Source organism: Pogona vitticeps, chromosome 1 (genome assembly GCF_051106095.1).
Source record: "Pogona vitticeps strain Pit_001003342236 chromosome 1, PviZW2.1, whole genome shotgun sequence".
Lineage (NCBI taxonomy): Eukaryota > Metazoa > Chordata > Lepidosauria > Squamata > Agamidae > Pogona > Pogona vitticeps.
Genome location: NC_135783.1, coordinates 304,777,439 through 304,795,683, shown reverse-complemented (window position 1 = coordinate 304,795,683; position 18,245 = coordinate 304,777,439).

Genomic DNA, 18,245 nt, shown 5'->3' with positions numbered 1-18,245 from the left:
TATACAGCCAGGACCTATCTGGCTTTTATGTTGATGCATGCTGCCTTTGGTGTTTAGAACTCATTTACGAAATGCAATGCAATGTGCAACTATTGTATAACATAACTTTGCTCAGGGCAAATGAAAAAAACAGGGAAAATATGTTTATGCTGTAAAATCTCAAGTCTTTAAACTAACTGAGTAAATTATTTGTGAAACAAAATACGCTGGACCTTCACATCAAGGATCTTCTTAATCTGATTTTGAGGCATGTTTGTTAAAATTAAGATGCTGAACAGTTCAAAAGGCTAGAAAAACAAAGGTGATCTTCTACTTTTATTTAATGCATTGGCTTGAACAAATGCTGCAAGAGAGAAAAAATGGTTTTGCAAATTAAAAGTAACTGCTACTAATATTGGTGAAGGCCCAAGAATTTAGAAGCTTTTTGCAATGTGCATGGAACTGCTGGCAGAGATTCTTCAGAGTTTTGGGATTTAGTGTTACCAACAGAGATGGGCACAAAGTTAACGACGAACCAGGACATTTGTCAAAAATTGCTAATTTGTTGATTTGAATTAGTTTGGGTTTGTCCAAACTGGAGAACCTGAATTTTCCTGAACCTATTATTATTATTATTATTATTATTATTTGTGATTTCTGAAAGTTCCATCTTAGTACAGTGGTGCCTCGCTTAGCGATCACTCCGTTGAGCAACAAAATTGCTTAGTGATGGAGTTTTTGTGATCACAAAAGCGATCGCGTTGCGATGGTCCCTATGGGTTTTTTTTTTCGCTTTGCGATGAACGCGGGGAAGCGATCATGGCAAAGCGACCCTTTTTTAACAGCTGATCGGTGGTTTCAAAATGGCCACTGGGAAAACAAAATGGCCACCTGCTGTGTTTCCTCGCTTTAGAGGCACCAAAAATGGCCGCCCCTATGGAGGATCTTCGCTTAAAGGTTAGTTTTTAGCCCATAGGAATGCATTAATCGCATTTTAATGCATTTCTATGGGCTTTTTAATATCACTTAGCGATGAAATCGCTTAGCAACGTTTTTTCCAGAATGGATTAACGTCGCTAAGCGAGGCACCACTGTACTTAAATACAGGTTTTGTTTATGAAATGGTTTATGGGGGAAATAGAAGAATGAAAGAAAATGGGATAAGCTGGGCTCTAAAATGGTGAGAAGTGGGGTGCTTACCCCAATACTTTATCCCCTATACTTGTCCCACATGCTGCTACTAGCTCTAATCTTGTGCCTCTTTTGTAAGGAAGGTGGCAGTACGTACTTGTCAGATCAGAATTCAACCTGACAACTCTTTGATAGAGGTATCAGGTTGAATTGGGGAATGTTCAGCTTTCTGTTCCTTATTTTAAATACAGGTTTTTATTTAGCAGTAAAAGAACAAAGTGAGCAAGCCATAGGAGGAAAAAAGCTGTAGTTTACATTTCAGAGGAAAGAGTCTGTTCAGTTTAAGCTTTAGAAATTGTCAATGAATTACAAAATAATTACTTTAAATATTAAATGGGGACGTTCTAGCTACTTTGTGTTTTGTTTTGTTTTTTTAATTGGAAAGTGGGTGTAGGATGATGACAGCAAAAGGAAAGCATGGCCAAGCATCCCTAGGAACAATCTAGCTACTTCAGAGAGCGTGACTGTATCCGGAGTCAGGATGCAATTCCAAATTTCATTCTATTTTAGCAGCTGATGACTGGATTTATGCCATTTCAACTGTGAGCTTAAACGGGGTGAAAGAACACTGCACCAAAAAGGTAAAAGTAAACTTGCCTTGCATGCATGCCGTTAGATATTTCTAAATGGCAGACATTTTTAGAAGATTGGCTCTCAGGTAAGTTTACAAGGATTTGTGAACAAGTGGCTATCACATTCATACGGTGCACATTACGTGTTCATGGAAAACATAATTTGTGGTGTCCCCCTTTTTTTTGTCAGAGCATGTATTCAGTTTTCATGATCACAGTAAGAAGACCAATGACTTTAATAAAGCATTATAGGTAAAAAACAAAATTAAAAAATTAAAAAAGAACAAATAAAAAATACAAAAATGTGGTGGCACCTTAAAGAGGAACTATTATATTTTAATGTGAATTTTCGTGGACAAGTCCACTTTCTCAGACATAACAAACAAACAAACAAACAGCAATCATTTTAAACTAACTTTATTATACTGGTAGCTTGTGGTTTCAGGATGGTCAGGACAAGGATCAGAGGAATTATTCAGTATGAACAGGATACAATCTTAAAGAATGGTAGACATTGTCAGGATTTGGGCACTCACTTTAGTAAGTGCTAGAAGGAGAAACTGAAGTCTCTGTAGGCTACTGGAGGGTCTGGTAAAAAGGCAACAGGAGCTGCCAGTGGGGTTACCCTCAGCATAAGTCTGACAGATGCTGCAGCATCTGCTAATTGTCGGTAACCTGGGCACTGTTTTGACTGGTCCCTCAGTGGCCACTGGATGTGGCAGTCCCTGTAGAAGGTGATACTTGGTACTTTGCCTGAGGCCACAAAACTACTCTTAGCAAATTTAAGACTCTTTCCCGCCCCCTAGTTGGCACTGGTTAGACCTCACCTTGAGTATTATGTCCAGCTCTGTACACCACACTTCAAGAAGGATGCTGACAAATTGGAACAAATTCAGAGAAGGGCAACAAGGATGATCAGGGGGCTGTAAACCAAGCCTTATGAGTAAAGGCTGAAAGAAATGAGCATGTTTAGCCTTGGGAAAAGAAGACTGAGGGGTGATAATAACACTTTTCAAATACTTGAAAGGACATCTTACAGTGGAGGGGCATGATCTGTTCTCGATCATCCCAGAGTGCAGGACATGTAATAAAGAGCTCAAGTTACAGGAAGCCAGATTTCGGCTGAATATCAAGAAAAACATCTTAACTGTCAGAGCAGTATGGCAATGGAACCAATTACACCAGGAAGTGGTGAGTGCTCCAGTGCTGGAAGCATTCAAGAGAAAATTGGACAACCATCTGTCAGATCTGCTTTGATTTGTATTCCAACACTGAGCAGGGGTTGGACTCAATAGCCTTATAAACCTTTCAGCTTCATTATTCTATAATTCTATGATTCAGTGAAAAGTATCCACTGTTCCACAGGCTGTGAAACCTTGCTGCATCTCACAGATCTCTCTGTGGGAATTCTGGGATGTTACAAAGATAGGACTATCCCTGTCCTGAGCCCAAAAACAGTGTCACCTCAGACAGTGGACTGCAACAGAGGAATTGCCCACTCACTGCTGCCTGAGAGCCATCTGCCATGTGACTCTTTTTGGGGGAGCACTGTTCCCATGATGCCTTAGCCCTCAAATCTCCTTTAGAGTCAGGTGTTTTTCAAATAGTTTACTGAGAGTCATTACATTAAATAATTTCTAACCCAACCTATATTAACAGATCTTAGGATGGAGTATAATAAGAAAGTTGATACAGACTTCATAACACGGGCAAAAGTAATCAGTAGTACTTTAGAGAATGCAGGCTCAGTTCATTATTATAGGAAACAGAAACGTCTAATTTCGATAGTTGTTCTTGCCTCTCCAAATGATAACACTAAGATCACAACAACACACACAATGATCTACTGTGAAACTGAGAGTTATCTGTGGTTTCACTGTGGTTCCATAAAATTTTATGACAGAAGGATATAGTAAACAGCTGTTAAACTTTGGTTTAGATTTGAAGTCAGATATTACAGCAGCTGTCCAATGTGTCTTAACCAACAAATCCTTGAACACAGATGCTTTTCTGAGTCAGATAATGAATGTTTGAACCTAGTGTGCTTAATCATAGTCTCACACTTCAGTTTGGCAAAGAAGCAGGTTCCAGAGGGGGGGAAATCATACAACAGGAGGAAGGAAAGGTGTGGGGGTGAAGTCTGGAAGGCAGAAGAGTGTGGAGGAAGTTGTCATGATTAAAAATGACTTCATTCCAGGACCTTTGACAATTCCAAATGAGAAAGTAATCAGATCTCGGAAGACTACAATCCATGTGTTAGCTGTTATTCTTTAGACTTCCCCTTTAAAACGAGGCACATTATACTAGCAGTCTATGGAATAAAAATGGACTGCTGGGATCATTTGGGGTGGCTGTGGTTACTTTTTCATTTGAAGAAGACGTGTGTGGATGTGATATGCCACAGTAGGACACTTTGAATGAGATTTAAATCTGTTCTTTATGGTCCGTCACAATGGATCACTGTTTGATATTGTGGTGGGCTAAAGTAACATGAGTGTACGACCCGTCTCTGATGTCCAAATAGCACAAAGCACCCTCATACCAAATTCTTGTTCCCTGTTTTTAAAGCTTTGTTTTATTTTTAGAGTTTAGTGAGAAGATACGCATTCCAGGCTTAAGGAATTTTGAAAAACTGAACTAGAGTTACATTATGCCATTCTTTCAAATGAAAGTAAAAGGAAGCAGCTGAAGATAATTTGCTTGTTTTGATCTGGCAAAATCCGTCCCCAGGGTGATATGCTTATGCTTAAAGATAAAGATGTTACTAATTAACTTTATTGAAAAAAACCCAGCAATGGCCTAAATAGATGTTGAAAATGGATACTATGGCCTGAAAATCTGCTGAATAATTACAAATTTCTGTATGTAAAATAGACAAACAAATCAAACCACAAGACCGAGTTTGCATGTAAAATGGAACTATGCCTGTATGTTGTAAGCATGTCTTACAAGCATAATTTGTACTACAAAGCAGAGACACTAAGGGCAGAATCCATGAAGTTGTGTTCAGTGCCATTTCCTACAAGATGACATTTTTTGAAAAAGTTACTTTTCAGACCTTAACTCCATGTCCTGTAGAACTTCAGACTGTAACAACATGTGCATGGGACCAAACAAGTGGTTTTCCCACGCTGTGGGTGAACCAAATTGAACTCATCAAAGTCCCATTATGTACCTAATGATAAAATGATAGTTTTGATTGATATATGAGGACTACAACAGTCCTGAACAAGATTTGATCCATTGCCATGCTCCCATAGAGCCAGGAAAATAATTATCTCGCTGCATGAAAGGGAAGATTGGATTTGAGAACATATGAGCCTTAAAATTGTCCTGGCTTATTCTTCTAGCTTCTGTACATAGAGGTTATTGCAACAGAACCTCTGGATTATATTGTTCCTTCCCCACAGGAAATGTGCATAGTAAGTGGACCACACTATAAAGGTCAGCAAGCATGACAATGGTCATGATTATGGGAACTGTAACCAATACCAATTTTGAAGGCACCAGGTTACCTATACCTAGAGTTGAATTCCATGAGATGCTCAACTGCTTCCAGGAAGCTTGAAGTAAACTGGCTTCTTCTGGAGTCTGGGGGGCAGTGTTTTTTTCAGCCTGCCTAGCCTGTCAGAATTCTTTACCCTTGGCCAATAAACAACCTCCAAGAAAAAAGTAAATTGTTGTTCTTGTTGTTTGGTCATTTAGTCATGTCTGACTCTTCATGACCCCACGGACCAGAGCATGCCAGGCCCTCCTGTCTTCCACTGCCTCCCGGAGTTGGGTCAAATTCATATTGGTAGCTTCGATGACACTGTCCAACCATCTCGTCCTCTGTCGTCCCCTTCTCCTCTTGCCTTCACTCTTTCCCAACATCAGGGTCTTTTTCAGGGAGACTTCTCTTCTCATGAGATGGCCAAAGTACTGGAGCCTCAGCTTCAGGATCTGTCCTTCCAGTGAGCACTCAGGGTTGATTTCCTTCAGAATGGATAGGTTTGTTCTCCTTGCAGTCCAGGGGACTCTCAAGCGCCTCCTGCAGTACCAAAGTAAATAGCTGGCCCTAAAACATCTGGGGGGGGTTTTAAATATCTTATGGGGGGATGCATCCCTGCATAATTTTACCTTTTTTTCTTTCCAAAATTGGAGGTAAGATGCTGGACATTTCTGGTTTTGTTTTCATATTTTTGGCAGTTTTTGCACTCTTCAGAGGATTTCAGGGACAGAAAGACTGCCAAAGTTGTCTACCCTGATTCTCTATCCATGGTGGAAAAGTTCTTTCTAATCCTTACATCCATGGGCTAAGGTGAGAAAACTCGTTCTGTAATACTCCTTTAAATGTCTCTCCTGGTCTTCTGCCTCTCATCTAAGGATGGCATGTGCTTTAGTCCCCACTCATTCCATTTCTTTTAACCAACATTGTCCTGAGTTGGTGACTTAGGTCACTATGCCACCTAGCCAATATGGCTGAGGATCAGCTGAACTTTCACTGGGCCAATAGGCTGAATTGAAATCCACTCCAACCTAGAGATGTTGGAATTTACTTAAGACTTCCCTCACATTAGCCTAAATTGTGTTGGCACAGCGGCTATGTCCTGGGCTGGAGGACATTTGGATATGGCTTAACACAAGCTTCTCTCTCTCTTCCCTCTTCTCTGCTGCTCCTGACTCTTCTGCTGCCTGATCTTTGCCGGCATCTTTGCTGCCTGATCTTCACCCAGGGACTTGTGGGTGGGATCACTCTGGTTTGGTCTGTTTCCAGTGCCAGTGATCATTGGCAACAGCCTGAAAGTGAGTCTTGCTCTAATTTGCCAATATCATGAATTGCTTAATAAGATATCCGCTTCACAATATTGGCAAAGTAATTATTTCCACAGTTCTGTGGAGAGGATGAAGGAGTGGGGGGAAAGTGTGTATTTAGCAGCAAATATTCACTGCACCACTTTTTAAAAAAAAGACAAATGGAAAGCTTCCTCCTGAAAGTTTTTGTTTGCTTTTCTTTTAAAGGTCCAGTTGAGAACCTGACCAAAGTGAGTGCAAGCAGACTCTTGACTGGACTGATTCTGGGTTCCTGCTCATCTTCAGCTCAAGAGGCAATGGATTTCCCTCAGCTTCTTCATATTCCCTTTGAGCAATACTAAGCACTAAGAGGAGGGAGCTTGACCTAGGAACCCAATATTTATAACCATTATTTCACAGACACACACACACATCACAAACTGGGTCTCTCTAAATGTTTCAAAATCCACATTAACCTCTAGCAAGGGAGATGACAGATGCCCTATACATGTCCCCAGGTCTTCCGCCTGCCTGTTGTTTCCCAGTGAGCGGACTCCTTTTTGCCTGGCATGTAAGCTCTCCCTCCACCCTGAAGGAGTGTATGCCACTGTTACCACAGTTGTCATCTTCAGCTACATGCTCTGTTAACTTTGCCCTTGACCCTTTTTTCTGCCACTCAGTTTACGAGAGATCCTGTGTGCCTTTTTTAAGTTAAATGGGGGACAGCCTTTGCTGTCTCTGGGCTTCTTTCACACTACCTCAATAAATTAAATTTGAAGGGGCTGGTAGTATTGTTGCTGCTTCTGTGGCACCACTGCCACTCAAGCCTGCCGTGTGTGTGTGTGTTCATAGGAAATCACCTTTCCTCCTGTAAAGGTCAGATACTTTGAAGTAAGTGGGAGAGCAAGTGGGACAGAACGTGCTGGGGTGGAGGGAGAAAACTGTTCTGACATCACAGCCTCTTGGCAAACTTGGTTCAATGGTCACCTTATTGTTCACCCCAGTATCTCTTTTTAATTTTTTTAAAGTGATGCAGTGACTATTTGCTGCTCAAGACACACTTAGACATTTTCCCCACTTCCTTGACCCTTCCACAGAGCCAAGGAAGTGATTAATTTTACAATACCCTGAAGTGGCTGTTTTATTAAGCAACTTCAGTGTACTACTGGCAAATTAGAGTCACAATGGGTCCATATGCTATTCGGATGCAAGGATCCCACCAAATGGCATACCAGATCTCCTACTGGCCATATTTAGCAGAGTCCAGCCCACTACTTCAGACTCTGTAGACAACCCCAGAGCATGGGAAAGTTTTGTTTTGGACTGTAACTCACAGATTCCCTGACCATGATGTCTGAAGACTTCTTGGAGCAGGAGTTCAAAAAGTTACTTCCCCAAGCTCTGATACCCACTAGTATTTGAATGGCAGCTGGATTCTTCAGGACATTCTAGAGAGATTTCAAGTTCTTAAAATGACATGAGGAGAGTGCAATGTGTAAGAAATGAATTGTTGAAATAAGCCAGATCCCGTGTAATGTCAGTGACTGTAATGATGCAAAAGAGATGATGTCAGCCTAGCTTTAAAGTCAATTTGCTCACTGACGGGATTTTGATAGGGCTGGAGTTCATGGGTTCCAAGTGGACAGCAGTGAGTCATCTTATAAAAATATGGTGACAATGGGTTGGAGAAGAGAGAAGGAGGGAAGCTTCCTTTTCAAATCACTTGGTGGTTTCATGTGGGAGGGAGAGTAATCCCAAAGTGTGAGCCATAACAAACTCTAAAAGGGTATATTGAGAAATGTTTATACAATGAAATGCTTTTTCATTTATTAATCCCTCTTAAAACTAAACAAGTACATCATAAGGGGAGAACAGAAACTTTCTGTTGAATTATGACTATTAAAAAGGAATAACACTTCATATAGAACATACATTCTTATGACTGCTAGTCATTTAAGAACTGTCTCCATGAAAATAATCTGAGCTTCAAAACATGATGATTATATACAGCATACACCATCTGCTTCACCAGTTTAGTGTCTAGACTTTGCACTGGGTTCTGTTAGATTTTTTAAAAAGCAAAAAAAGATGCAGTCCTCAAAAATATCACTGTAATTTCACTTGTGAATAGGTGAGTATCAGTGAAAATGTGTAGATGCATTATGCCAAACTCAGTTCAATGAAATCGCTTTCAGGTAGGATTGCAGGCTATGTTCCACATAAATAGATGAACACTTGAAGGAAAGAAGCCTAGCTTTCATTGGTTGAACTTCAAAAACCAAACAAACTTCAGAGCTGTTTTAATATCTTCCAGAGAATCCTGGCAATGGTTCTAAGAGATTCCTTAAAGACTGTGGGTTTTAGAACTGTGGTTGTCTCTGAAGAAGTTCAGTGTGACTTACTCCCTTGTACGTGGTGTGAGACTGTAGCTTGAATGTGCAGTCCTCACTAGCCAAGGTGGCTGAAGGCTGGCTAAACCAGCTCAGACGGTACTGAATACAAACCTCTCCTAGCCTAGTGCTGTTGGAACTGAGAGCCTGATTAGATGGGAAAAAATGTGAGAAATACTACAAGTTTGGGACAGGCTCAGTCACACGTTTTCCATGTTATTCAGATGGCACAACGGGAAATGCAAATTAATTCAGAGTCTCACAGCCCCAGTCTTTTTCCTCCTCACCAGAGCCCCTTCTATTTTCTTTTTTAAAAATGAATCCTCACTTTGGTGCAATATTTGTGACCACTCTGAACTGCTGCTGAAAGGAAAGACCCAGCAAGGGCACATGTGCACAAACACAAAGTGGTGCTTTGACAAAGCATCTTCCCCCTCACCTCTTGCCTCTGGAGGGGGAGCAAGGAACTAGCAACACACACAGACACAGACACACAGACACACAGACACAGATTACCAGCACTCACCTCTCTGCACAAAGCCTCTCCTCTCCCAAGACATTTCTTTTTCTTTCTTTAAAAACATCTCCTCCTAGGTGGGCATTCCTGTTCATTTCTGTTTTAATAGCTTAACAAGCTCCATGTGCTGGCAAGATAAGATATGGAAATGAGTGACTGAGGAAGAAAAGCCTCATTAAGGTAGTTCCTTTAAGCTGTAGCACCTACAGGTGCCTAAATGGAATTGGAATTCAAATCTGAACGCTTCCTCCTCCCCCCCCCCCCCGGTTGTGTGGCCTCTTATATCAAAGACTGCCCTGGTGTGACTACTCAGTGAGAGAATGTGGGTTAATTCTCATTTCCCTTGGGTGTATAGTTGAATCCTCACTTAGGACTACCCTGGCCTTGGCCTAACCTTGTGCTGATCTAGTGACTGTAAGTCTGTGCTGAAAGGGCTTGGAAAATGGCTTGTATCAACTTCACTTTTGCTCCTCTCCTTGTCTGCTCCCTCTTTTTGGCATCTTCCAGCTAATCTAATCCAGCAGATCAACTGTGCTACCAGTCTGTGACCAATTGAGACAAGAGCAGTTGTGCCAGCACACAGGCAATTGTGTCGGCACAAGAGATTTCTGTCCATTCTTAATGCACTTCAGTCTGCATATCTTTGAATTTGAATTACCCTTAGCTACCTTTACAATTATGAGAATGTGGCCTCACAATTTAGCTATGCTTTGTACTATAGGGCAGGAGCATTTAACATTCTATTTTTCAAATAAGTAACTAAAGGACAAGACGAAGGTCTTGAGGGTGGGTGGTCCTTCCATCAGTGGTATAGGTAACTCCCTTTCTTTTGGGGGGGGATGACCCTTGCCGCAAAGAGTGAGGTCCGCAGCTTGGGGATACATCTGGACCCGGTGCTTACCATGGAAACCCAGGTGGCGACCGTGGTCTGCTCCGCCTATTTTCATCTATGGCGCATTGCCCAGCTGTGACCATATCTTGATGGAGGGGCCCTCACTACTCTAGTCCATGCGCTCATAATCTTGAGATTAGACCATTATAATGCACTCTACGTGGGGCTGCCTTTGAGGCTGACGCGGAAACTTCAGATGGTCCAGAATGCGGCAGCCAGGCTTCTTAGTGGGGTGAGAAAACACCAACATATCTCCCCCGCTCTGGCTGCTTTGCACTGGTTGCCCATCCGTTTCCACATTGACTTCAAAGTTCTAATGATCACGTATAAAGCCCTAAACGGTTTGGGACCTCAGTATTTGGCAGATCGTCTTCTCCCACCCAGATCTACCCAAATCACCCAACATAGCCAGCAGGGATGGCTGAGGGGTCTGACACCGAGGGAGGCCCATAAGGAAAGAAACAAGAAACCGGGCCTTCTCAGTGGTGGCCCCTCGGCTGTGGAACACTCTTCCAACTGAAATTCGGCTGGCACCCTCACTGGGTGTTTTTAAAAGCCAGCTAAAAACTTGGCTATTCAAGCAGGCCTTCCCTCCAGCCAATTAAGTCTTTCTTATTTTTCTCCCCTTTTATGCCATGCCATCTTGATAATCTTCTTCAAATTAATTGTTCAATTGTAATTGTAATTTCATAGTTTTATATATTTTATATTTTATATTGTTCTGTTTTATCTATGTAAGCCGCCCTGAGTAGACATGGTCTAGAGGGGCGGGGTAAAAATCCAATAAATAAATAAATAAATAAATAAATAAATAAATAAATAAATAAATAAATAAATAAATAAATAAATAAATAAATAAATAAATAAATAAATAAATAAGTAAATAAGTAAATAAGTAAATAAGTAAATAAGTAAATAAGTTATTTTTTAAATAACGAGGCTAATAAGTACTTAGTAAATTGTAATTGTAATGATTAATAACCACTTCTGGGGACTCAGAACTGTAATTGTAATTAACTAATTTTTTAAAAGCAGCATTCAGACTTCTGATTTTAAATATGTGGCTGAAGTGAAAAAATGTGATAGTTTTAACATTGCAGGTGTGGAAACAAGAATGTATCTCACTTGATGTGTTTCTCTTTCTTCTTAACCATATTAGAAGTCATATTTAACATTCTAAAGCAATGGTAAAAATTTGCATCAGGATTTTCTTTTCATTAAATTCATGCAGATTAATTTTGGTCATAATCAGCAATGCAATGTACAATATCTGGGAAATCCTTTGGGGAGAAGATTCTCTTCCAAATGAGGTTTCACTCCTCATTCTCAATCTTACATCTGCTGAAGTATGTTTCTCATTACGGTTTAGTGGAATTTCCGCTTACGGTAAGTTACAGGCTGTATTGGGGTGAAGTCATGTTGTTTATTTTGAATGGCTCCTTTATTAAAGAAATTTAATCCAAGAGCACCCTTAGAGAATGTTTGGTGTAACAGGATATTAAATTAATCTCATCACAGGCTTACAGAAAGTTACCTTTGTCTGTTGCCTGAATGTACAGCTGTATCTGAGGTTTTTACATCCACACAGAGACATGATAATATTGTTTCATGCTGCCTCACTTCTTTGAGCAGAAATTCCACGGACACCGTTTAGTGAAGTTCTTTCTGAGACGGGTCAGTAATAGAGATTTACATTCATTTTATAATATCAATCAAAATGATAATATAATACCAACTGGTTTTTATAATAACAGTTGCACATAAGGGAGCAAAGAGGCTTTCTGAAGAACATCACACAAGCATCACACAACAGATGCTTGAAACCCCTCCCCTTCTTTGCCACTAGCAGCCAAAACTAAGATTTCTGAATCCCCTTCATGGGCTTATTACAACAGCCAAACTATTCTCCCCACCAGAGATATATCTGTAGTCCCCAAACCCGTCCATTCCCATTTAAGCAAATATCTTCTAGTCTTCTGTACCCATCCAATAAATGTTGTTGCTGCTGCTGCTGCTCCTGCTGCTTGTTGTTATATCCTTCAAGCAGCTCTAGACAATGCACATGATTGTCTTCTTATTTTTATTCTCATAAATTTAAGTACCTGGCAAGAGGTAGGGGGTTCAGTTCTTCTCTGTGCCTCCTGGGAGAAGAGCCAGCCCTGTGTGGCCTTGGGCAAGCTGCACAATCCCAAACTTGCCTCAGAAGGGAACTGTAAACCACTTCTAAGTATTCTCTATCTGTAAAACCCTGAAAAGGGTTGCCATAGGTCAGAATTGACTTAACGGCACATGATAATTATTAATAATCTTATGAAGCAGATTATGCTAAAAGAGTGTAACTGGCTCAAGGCCACCTAGTAAGCTTCATGGTCAAGAGAGAATATGAACCTAGATCTTTATTCTAGTTCAGTAATTCCTCCTTCACGGATTGCTGCCTTGTCATGGCGAAGGAGCTTGAGTAATTCAGAGAAGCTATGGGCTATGCCATGCAGCGACACCCAAGATGGACAGGTCATAGTGGAGAGTTCTGGCTAAACGCAATCCACCTGGAGCACGAATGGGCAAGCCATTCTAGTATCTTTGCCAAGAAAACTTGGGAAGCTGGATGTGGTCAAACAGGAGATGGCAAGAATAAACATTGACATCCTGCACATCCCGGGCATCAGTGAACTAAAATGGACAGGAATGGGAGAATTCAATTCAGACAATTTGAGTGAGTATGAGGAGTAGTCCTCATAGTCAACAAAAGAGTGTGAAAAGCTGTACTGGGATTTTATTGTTGGACCATAAAGAAGTCTGACTGCTGAAGAACTGATGCTTTTGAAGTGTGATGCTGGAGGAGGCACTTGAGAGTCCCCTGGACTGCAAGGAGATCAAACCTATCCATTCTGAAGGAAATCAACACTGAGTGCTCACTGGAAGGACAGATCCTGAAGCTGAGGTTCCAGTACTTTGGCGATCTCATGAGAAGAGAAGACTCCCTGGAAAAGACCCTGATGTTGGGAAAGAGTGAAGGCAAGAGGAGAAGGGGACGACCGAGGATGAGATGGATGGACAGTGTCACCTAAGCTACCAACATGAATTTGACCCAACTCCAGGAGGCAGTGGAAAATAGGAAGGCCTGGCGCGCTCTGGTCCGTGGCGACATGAAGAGTCAGAGACGACTAAACAACTAAACAACAACAAGAACAGTGTACTTCTTCTCTAGTTATAAACTGTATGTGGGAAAAGTTACTTTTTAATTCTGCCAGCACAGAATTCTTGTAGTCTTACTTTTCAGAGTACAAGTCATGATAAGAAATAGAGATGCGCACAGACCAAATTATGAACTGGGAAAAAACATGAACTGATCTGGTTCATGGTTCAGTTCATGCAACTTGTTTTGCCAATACGGAACCAAACACCCAACTTTTTTCCACTCAGCATTTCATTTTGCTTCAGCAAAATGGATGCCACCCACTCCCTTCCTGCTCTCCCTGTTGCCTCCCTACCTGGTCCTGCTACCTTCTCCTCTTCCTCCGTCCTCTTCCGAGACAGCAGACCCAGCTCCTGGAAGGGAAGCCAGGCCACTGTCTCTGAAGATGGTGGTGGTGTAGGAGTAAGAGACAGTGGTGGAAGAGGTGGCAGGAACAGGTGTGGGGGGGGACAGTGGGAAGGGGGCAGTTGAGTGGCATAGAGGGCAGAGACAGTAGGTTCCCCTCTCCCCAGGCATGAACAGGAAAAACGAACCATGAGCTGGTTCATTTTTGAGGGGAGGGGTTGGGGGGGGTTTCATGGGTGGCCATTAACCACAAACCATCATGAATCGCTGATTTCCTGTTTTGTGTCCATCACTATAAGAAACCCTTTATCTTCTACAATGTTTTCTAAGTAGTGTACGCTTATGTCTTTAGAAGCCAAAGACTAATGGTTATGGGTAATTAGGCATCTTTAGCATGAAGTTGTGAATGCAGATATTGATACAACTCCTATATTATGGTGAGAATCCTTTTCAGTTATGCAGCTGTCAAATAGCCATTGTCCTTTGCAGTGCTAGTTAATTTGCAGCAACTAGATATGCGAGAGAAAGCTGACAACTTGTGAAAGCTGCTTCCATGTTTGCCCTCCCTGGCCTTTCTGTTTAAAGCAGAAACTTCCAGATTAGAGAGCGCTGTTTCAAGACAGATTCCATGGTACTTTCCCTTTAGAAATTACTGTAATAATGGATATTGAAGATGAAGAGGAGGGCCACTGGCTGGGGGCTGAGTGAGCAGTGCCCACTGAAGGATGTAAACTCAAGAACAAATTATACATTACAGATGAAATGTTATTAGAAGAAGGAATTACATAGATGCTGAAGATATCTGATAGTTAAATAAGGAGCCTTTCACACTTCCTGTAGTTTGCAAATAAACTAGTTAAGTTTTATGCTTGGTCATTATCAAGCCAGCCCAGGTTTCATTTACAAAAACACAACTGCTCAGTCATGAAGGTCTTCCTAAATCTAATGGATTTCCATTTCTAAGGACATGGTATCTCTGACTCATTTTGGTCTACTGAGGCTATAAATATCAGTAGCTGCTGCTTTCTTAGTTATAGAGAGAGGAAGGAAGGAAGGAAGGAAGGAAGGAAGGAAGGAAGGAAGGAAGGAAGGAAGGAAGGAAGGAAGGAAGGAAGGAAGGAAGGAAGGAAGACATTATTTTACAACTGTTAGGAACCAGAAATGCTTGCTTGGAAACACTATTATGAAGAATAGTAAACAAATGTAGGGCAGAGATTTCTTCCAAGTCTTCAGCAATAGACTACTTTCAGCACAAGCCAGTTAATAAACAGGAGGAAGAGATTATGCCTTACTATTTATGACTGTTGGCTTCCCTCACTTGTCACTGAAGTGATGGCATGGAATGAAAAATGTGTGCTTGAATACTAATTTGGCTAATGGATGGAAATGTAGAGTGGTCACAAATGGAAAATATTCTACACGAAAAAACTAGAGGCAAGGTATGACAGGAGGCAGTGTTAGCTTCTAGCATTGAAATATTTACAGAAACATAATTTATTCAATGGGATGGAAAGCAGGGGTCTCAAGTTTGCAGATAACACTTAATTTACCCAACTAAGCAAATAAAGTCATGCCACAAGGCCTAAAATAGGAAACTCCAAAATGTTAAGCGGGCAGATGTCAATTTAAAGTATTAATTCTTTAATTTTAGAATGGGAAAACCATGATGGCCAGCCCTTAATTTTCTACAATTAGTCAAACCACTCAATACAGTCACAAGGGGCTACTAATTTGATTGAAGAAATGGATTTTGATCTGTGAAAGCTCAAATAAATCTGTTCATCTTTAAAGTGATAAAGTATTTTACCTTTTCTTTTCTTTTCCCTGTTTACCATTGCAAACACAAATGAATTCAGAAAGGGGCACTGGCAGACGTGTGTTCTACATTTTCTTTCCATGTGATTCCTACTGAAAACATCCACTTGCTCTATCAACACACACTACATCCTCAATGGAAATTAGGTCTGGAAAAAAAGGGAGAACAAAGAGACCACAATGACAGTGACACTTGATTGGAAATTATAATGTCTGTTTTCTTTGTTAAAGAGAAAAAGAGAATTAAATCCAAAAGGCCATCCTTTTCTGAACAGCTGTTATAGAAGCAACTGCATGACCTGATGCTTATCATATCTATTGAGAGAAAATTCCTACTGAATCCAGTGTGCCCACAAACAACTTACCATGCTGGTAAAACCTTTAAAGCCCTAAATGGCTCAATAGCAGGCTAGTTAAAAGACTGTCTTCTCTTATGGGGTACCACCTTCCCAAACTCTTAAGATCTATTTCTGTATGCTGCTTCTAAATGAAATGAAGCAGATGATCACCACCAGCAGGGCCTCTTTGTAGTGGCACACAAGTCTGGTTTGGCTGCCATAAACTCTGGGGTCATTTCCATGCCAGGTTTTAAGTTGTGGAGCAGGATACAAATGTCATGAGTAAATAAACAAATGATTGTCTGAAGAAAGACAGCGCTGTGAACTGAAATGATTCAGCCTTTAATCCTTGGAGCTAATCTAATTGGGCTAGCCCATTAAATAAAAGAGAACAGTTCCTGTTGGGCTCTTTCATCTTGGACTGACGGCTCCATTCACCACCCTTATTCTACAAAATCGAATGATAAGTCTTTACCTATGCTGATTAGCTGGCTAAAGAATTGCTAGTGCAATACTAGTAAGCAAGGTGAACCTTCACCCAAAACTCACAATGATTTGGAGTGGGTTGTTCTATTTATATTTGAGAGATAAATTTCTGAAAGCTTTCACTGACTTTCAAGTTCTCATAATATGTCATTCTTCATTTACTTTCCTCATGCAGAAAACAACTTCGAGAAAACTTTCAGTCTTTTGACTTTTAACATAAACATTTATTTTAACCATGGAGGGACAGAAAATTACCTGTGGAGAAATACTGTCTTTTACACTGTCAAGGCAGTCCTTCCCCTGCCCCCAATTTGCTACTTCAGGTGCGGCAAGAAAAGGCTCCCTTTTTCCTTCATACCAAGTAATGATAACGAAACCCAGTCAAGATAGTTTGATATCTGAGGCAGAAAATGCCACAAATGTCTCTGCCCTGTCTCCAGCAATAAAAATACATTAATATACTAATGTTTTGTTATCTTTTTCATCACACAGTTTTTATGCTGCTTTCTTCCCAGTGCACGGAACCATATGCACCTTGAAAACTGTTTTTAAAAACCCAACTAAATACATAATCTTTTTTTAAAGTTAAGCATATATTATTAAAAACAATTAAAACAGTTAAAAACACCTTAACATGTATTAAAACACACATAAAACTCTTAACAGTTTTGGGACCTTGTTATCTGACAGAGTGTCTCTCCCTAAGATTGTCCACCTAGGCCACCTGGACAAGCCAGATGTTGTGTTTGCGGGTGGCCACCCTGCGAGAGGTTTGGAAAACTACCACCAGAACTGGGCCTTCTCGGTGGTGGCCACAACACTATGGAATGTGTTGCCTACAGATACACGCCAGGCCCCTTCCCTCTTGTCCTTCTGAAAACATGTCAAAACCATACTGTTCAAAGGCCTTTGAAAACATGTTACTCCTGTAATATCTTCATGGACCATGTACTGAGTTGATCTTGATTTCAATTTGCTGTCCAGGTTTCCATCTTTTTTGGGGGGGATACCTTGGGTTTTTAATGATTCTTAGTTCTCTGTTTATGTCTTTGTGGGCAGTACTGGGTTGAGGTATTTTAACTGTGGTTAGCTACCCAGCACTAGATAGGCGGGATATTAGTGGAATGAATGAATGAATGAATACAATAAGTTCACCGCTCAGTTAGTTGTTAAAAGCCTGTCTAAAAAGAATGGTCTTCACCATTCACAGGAAGGACAAGAGGGAGGGGTAGAACCTAACCTCCCTGGGGAGGTCATTCTACAACCTGGGAACAGCCACATAGAAGGCACTCTCTCGTGTCCCCACCACAAGTGCCTGTGAAGGCAGTGGGAATGAGAGAAGGACCTCCTCTGAAGATCTTAGGAGCTGAGAAGGCTCATTATGGGAAGATATGGTCCTTTAGATAGCCTGAAACCAAGCAGTATTGGGCTTTATACTTCTTCATAACCTGCAGTGTATATTGAGCCCAGAAACAGACCAGCAGCCAGTGAAGCTGTTGCATCAGGGGCTTACATGAGCCATGCAACTGGCTTTAGTTAGCAGCCTGACTGCACCACTTTGAACCAGCTGTAGTTTGTGAACAATCTTCAAAGGCAGCCCTATGCGGAGTGCATTACAATAATCCAGGCAGGATGTTTCCAGACATCAACAGGTTTAGCTGGCTCTCCAGTTTTAACTGTGCCAATGCACTTCTGGCTCTTGCTGAGACCTGAGCATCAAGTCCAGCCTGAGACTGAGTTGCCAGGGGAAG